Below are 6090 nucleotides of genomic sequence, written 5' to 3' on the forward strand. Positions count from 1 at the left end.
ACGAATTGCACAGAACTGTGGTAGAAATCATCCTTCCTTCATCTTCCAAGTACCTGAAGGCACTAATTTCTGCAGTCAAGTAATTGCTGTCATAGAACACTTTAGTGAATATAAACTCATCCTCATCTGCCTGGGACTTTTGCAGTTTGGGCATTCCAGGAGCCCCCTCTGTCCTGGACAAACCAGGATCTTGCTCATTCTAATATAAGGAGTATAATGAAGTGATTTGGTTGCTTCCAAGTGACCTGGAGCACTCTGGGAAGAAAATTATGAGCTCAGGGTTTCAAGTTCCCCACTCAAAGTCCGGGTCAGGGCCATCTATGACTGCCCTAAAAGAAACCTTTGGCCTTGCATAGGGATTGGGTTATAAGTGTCTACAGATGCTCATTTAAGTACCCGATTTGCCACTGCATGCCATGAACAACATATCCTTTTTACCAATGAAAAAGGTTATTACTGTCTTTAAATCTAAGCGCATCCAAGAATCAATTCCAAAGCATCCAGAACTAATTCAGAATCCAGTTCTTAAAGTTTTGTTCTTCTGGAACCAACATCAATTTCTGTAACAGGGTTGATTAGAGAAATAGAACAGCCCTCGGTGACAAAGAACAAGGGATTGATTAAGGGATTAGATCTTACACTTTTCTGGGAGTTGGTGGCACTGCTTGCTGCATTTGAAAGCAGAAAACAAAATTTTACCCCTTTCAGAGTAAACTTAGTCATTCCAAGTTAAACTCAACCAATTTGGAGTTTGTCATTTTCTGCTTTTCTCAGAGAAATGACATACAAGTTCCTGAAGAAGGGTCATCGTAGGGAGTGGGGTTGGGGGTGAAGGGAAGGTATCTGATTCTCCCTTCATATCCTGGGCCCTACACTCTGCTGCCATCTAGTGAGAATCCAGTCCCACTCAGTGCCCAGCAGATGTACTCACTGGTCCACAGCGGCATTCACTGAGGCAGCCCACCTGGTCTCTCGTCTTATGGCCCACACCTCCTTCTTCTTTAGTGTCCCTCATCAAGAATGTAAGACTTGGAGGCCAGCCCGGTGGCATAGTGGTTAAGTTCACACACTCCACTTTGGTGGCGCAGGGTTCGCAGGTCTGGATCCCGGGCGTGGACCTACGCACTACTCACCAAACCATGCTGTGGTGGCATCCCATATAAAGTAGAGGCATATTGGCACAGATATTAGCTCAGGGCTAATCTTCCTCAGCAAAAAAAAAAGAAACAATGTAAGACTTTCACAGGTCCACAAGTCACTCTCCCTCAGCTAACAGCTGTGCCCTTCTCAAGGACATGGGAAAAGTGAGCAGCTCTTCAATGCCACCCCAGGGCCACCAGAGCTCCATTAGACCCTCTGCCCTTGATGCTCTATTTGATGGCTCTCCTGACAAGGTGGCATGGAGAGCCCAGGATACTGTGAGATGGCCTCCTTGTGTGGTTCCAGACACGGAATAAGAGAGGACAGATGCTCATACTTCATGGGGAGTCCATTCCCCCTCCTTTGGAGAACACACAAGGCTCCTTCTCAGAGACCTTCATGCATTGTCCACCTCTATCGTTACCTCCCAACTCTTCTCCCTTTTCTAGCCCACAGAAGGTTTATTGCTTGCATCTTGTCTGGTTTTATTTTTGTGTGTTTGTGCTAGATTCATGTTTCACAACTTTGGTAAGATATTCTAACTATTCTGTACAAATTGAACACTGTATTACATTACAAATGTGTATTATAAGGCAAGGCTGGAGGATTCTCTACATGCCTGGGCACGATGTTGACCCTCTGTTAGTGCCCTGCTGACAGATATTGCTGTCATATACTTCGACATCTTGCACGTCAATTGAGAAACAGGCTGCACCGAATCCAGGGCTTTTAAAACAAGGCAAAATAGTGGAGCTGAGAAATGAGAGCATTGCCGATAAACAAGACTTTAAATTTATGGTACAAAATTGGAAATTTATACTTTCCACTCTAAGCTTCTCAACACTAGTTGAGAAATCAAAAAACTCACAAATCCTATCTCTTTTGGTTACAGTCCATAAAATTTTTAACTGCAAAATTTGTCCTGTATAGTATGAAAACAATTCCTTTCCTTCAACAGCTATAGGCCAGAAGATGCAGTTTTATCTGCAGAGGCCTCTAGCCCTGATTAGTAGCTATCGCTTCTTTCTGGACTAAGTTACTACACCTTTAGTGACAAACGTAGCTTCAGAAAACTTGGAAATGAGCAACAGCATGAGTGAAACTACCTACAAACAAGGCTCAAATACATATGAAGAAGAACTCTCAAGATAACACGTGAGAGCCAGTGTGCCCACTTCCCCACCCATGCTCTGGAAAAGCAAAATGGGAAAAAAAAAGTGGAATGTAAAAATGTAAGAAAAACACGACTTTTCTCAACTTGGGTTTTCTGATGTGGTTAGCATAAATACACATTGGAAGCTGTTTTCACATGAAACAGATTTCAGTTGCTGGCAACGAAATGTACGGATTTCGTCTAAAGAAAGGAAGAGGAAATCCTTCTGTTGGAGCGTTACAAGAGTCTAAGAGCCATTGAACCACACTACCATATCATCATCCCTATCTGTCTAGTGACCATTCCAACACTGCTATTCCAACCCAGGCCCGACCCCAACGCGGTCTCTATTAGGTCCTCCCTCAGTGCAAGGCATAGAAAGATCGCCCAGATGCTGGATTCCCAAGTCTAGAAAATGCTGTAAGAGCTTTATTCTTGTTTCTGATAACACTTAAGTGACAAGTTAAACAAAACTTTACAAGAAAGAAAGAAGTTAAAATGAAAACCATTCACATGAAAACAAGCTATCTGTAAACATCGTCAATAAGAATTTGCTGCAGCAATGACTGAATCCCCTCGTAAGCCTGGTGTTCTGACATATCCATTACATGTCCCAGCCCCACAGAGGAGTGCCTGCTTCTTACTGCTGCACGCATTCAGCAGGGCGGGTGACTTCTTTCTAGAAATGTATGCAAGATACCCAAACAAAAAATCACTATTGGCATCACCTTCAGCATCGTCCAGCTTTTTCCTCCTTTCACCTTCTAATACGTCTTCTTCCTCTTTCTCGCCTCCTTCAAACTTATCATCACCTCTATGGCTTCTCCAGGAAAGTAATGTATGGTACGTGGAACCATATTTTCTGGAAGTGCTGAGTTTCAAAATCCGATGCTCATGTGAATTCCGAACTTTCATCCAGTGACTGTTCATCTTCAGGTGTTACCAGTAGACAGAAGAAGTTAATTAAAAAAAAAAAATGAACCACTCCATACTTGCTCAGTAACTATTTGATAGTGCCTGGAATCTATGTTCCTGTTCTTCTGATTGTTTGAACTGTAATTTCTTTCCTTGTTTCCAATCAATACTACATCCATAACAGTCAACTATATCAGGGCCTTCAAAGCAAAAATGATCTGCCTTATTGGGCTCAGATTTTATCTTGTAAACTTTTGTCAGAACTTAATTGGTAAAGTAGTCATTGGGTTCAATGTGGACATCTAAAACAAAAGACATATGCTGTCCAGGATCCCAAAATTCTACTTTAATAGTCTGCAGATATTTCAAGATGGGTTCATCACATTTCTCTACTAATTCACTTTCCTATTTAGAGGTTGGGGACATTTCTAGAGCAGAGGAACCAGAATTCTGGACTTCGATTGGGATCTGGCTTTCCTACTGTTGCTGCTTTTTCTTCTGCCCTGACTCCGTTATTTCTCAGGACTGTGTTAGTCCCTTTGGGCTGCTATAACAAAATGCCACAGATTTAGTGTCTTATAAAGGAACACTTGTTTCTTACAGTTGTGGAGGCTGGGGAGTCCAAGACCAGGGGCCAGCATGCCTGGGTTCTGGCGAAGGCCCTCTTCTGGGTTGGAGACTGCTGTCTTCTCACTGTGTCCTCATGTGGTGAAGGAGCGAGCTAGCTCTCCGGAGTCTCTTTTAAAAGGACACTGATCCCGTTCATGGGGGCTCCCCCTCATGACCCTGTCAACTCCCAAAGGTCCCACCTCCTAATACCACCAACTTAGGTGTTGGGAAGTCAACATGCAAATTTTAAGAGGACACAGACATTGAGACCATAGCAAGGACTCCAGCCAGTTGATGGGCTGCTTCATTCTCACTGTGACATTCTACATCTGCATCTGGAAGTTCAGCACTACCACAGAAAATTCCTTCCCAGGTCAAAAAAGACTGGGATAATGCTACATACTTTATTTCCAAGTAGGAGTGTCTTCATAGATCTTGGCTTCCAAAGGAGTACATTTCACCTGAAGATATTTCAGGGCATTGGCTCATCTTTTTACTGCTTAGGTCAAGTTTCAATGTAGCTTGAAGGCATGTGAAACACAGTTTTAAGTCATTCCCATAAAGATGCCAAAAGTTGAAGATTTTGCATCACCAGGTACATGAGAATTTCTTCATTTACTTGCACTTTTAACAGCTTCTAAGAAATCTGAAAGAGCATCATCAAACATCTGTCACAGGATGCTTTTAGCCCTCACGACTCCCTTGACAAGGCAGCACAGCTGCGTCTCTCATTCTTCAGCCATGGACCCCAATAACACTACTTCTTACACCGGGGAGAGGTTTTATACACCTCCCTGCCACATTAACCTGGCTTAGCTGTCTCTCAGAGTCTCTCTTCTATGCCCATGATAGGTGCTGTCTTTCATTTAAAAAACAATGGCCGTCTTATGCGTGTGTTCACGTGTACTGTCTTCTCTGTTTTCAGGAGGCAATGTTGTTCTCAAAGGCCCCAAGTCTAGTGGCACGGAGGGAAGAATCATGGTGTAAAGAGGAGTGGTTTCGGTGGAGAGGGGGAACGTATGCGTTAACGCTTCACAATGTCATCATACCATAGGACCCATCGTTCCGTGTTCTTTGTCCAAAAGGCTGTCCATGTTCTGATTCCTGCCAATGATTCCAGTCTTTTTTCATGTTACTCCCAACTCTTTCCTTCACACATGTTCAAACCTGTGCCCCTACAGTACATCATCTGTACCATCATAATCACACTCAAAGGCCAGGAGGTATTGTTTCTTTCCTGTCCACAAGCAGCTATGAGAGGAAGGTTGATAAAGTAATACCCCCTCTATCTAACAGTGCGTATAATAAGTACTCAGATAATACTAATTTAATTCACAATACTTCGCAGGTTGGCTTTTGCAATTGCATTAAATGGACATCACTTCTATTCCCCATAACAGGCTTTAAAATGCATTTTACAGTCTTCTCACCCTATCTCGAAAGATTTACTGCGAAGGGATGTCACTGTGAGGAACTCAACACTTATCATCAAAATATTATAAAGATTCAAGATGCTTTAAAATTGATTTAGCAGTTAAATATTTCTCGGTCGTTCGTTGGAGAGGCTCTAGAAAACTTCCTCTTTTCCTTCTCCCTGTGACTTTATTTTATTTTGATTTCTAAACATTTTTGCTAGACATCGAAACAAACCACTGAGACAAATCTCTGAGGCAGTTTAAATAAATTGGAATTTGTGAAAGTTTGCCTAGTAAAGGCAACATTTTGCTCTTGAAATTAAATTTATTCTATCTTTTTCTTTAGAAGCAACAGAGATTTTAATACCAGGGCTCATTAGTTAAGCTTTCATAAGAAGCTAAACGCATCTAAGACAACTACCACTGTGAGGAATGAGGTATGAGGAAGTGGGGAATCCATGCCATACAGTTGGAGGTGAAGATACAACTGTGATAGCCAGAACACACTCTTGCTGGGAAACGAGTGGAATTTTGTCAGTGATGGGGTCCAGTGTCATAGGGAAGACACAATTCTTGTACAAAGACCAAAACCTATTGCCCTTTGCTTTTTGTCCTGTGCTCCAATCTTGTCAATTTCCTCACATGATATCTGAGTTCATTATCAAATTATACCATGTTGTGCGTAGGCTTCCAGAAACTTCCTACTACCAAGAGTGGCAAAGAGATATTTGACTTAACAGTGCCCCAAGAGGTCAAATAATTTTCATTTGAAATTAAGAACTTCAAATTCTTAATCTATAACAGCATTTCAATACTCCATGCAGGGTACTATATCATGAATTTAATGTAGATGTTTTA

The 6090-nt window shown here is 42.1% G+C and overlaps 1 pseudogene; it reads right to left on the reverse strand.

Moving 5' to 3' along the window:
* Positions 1-2833: 2833 nt before the first annotated feature.
* Positions 2834-4878, reverse strand: LOC101396022 (nucleosome assembly protein 1-like 4 pseudogene; annotated as a pseudogene).
* Positions 4879-6090: the final 1212 nt, after the last annotated feature.

This window comes from Ceratotherium simum, chromosome 2 (assembly GCF_057802395.1).
Source record: "Ceratotherium simum simum isolate JZ-2026a chromosome 2, ASM5780239v1, whole genome shotgun sequence".
Classification (NCBI taxonomy): Eukaryota; Metazoa; Chordata; class Mammalia; order Perissodactyla; family Rhinocerotidae; genus Ceratotherium; species Ceratotherium simum.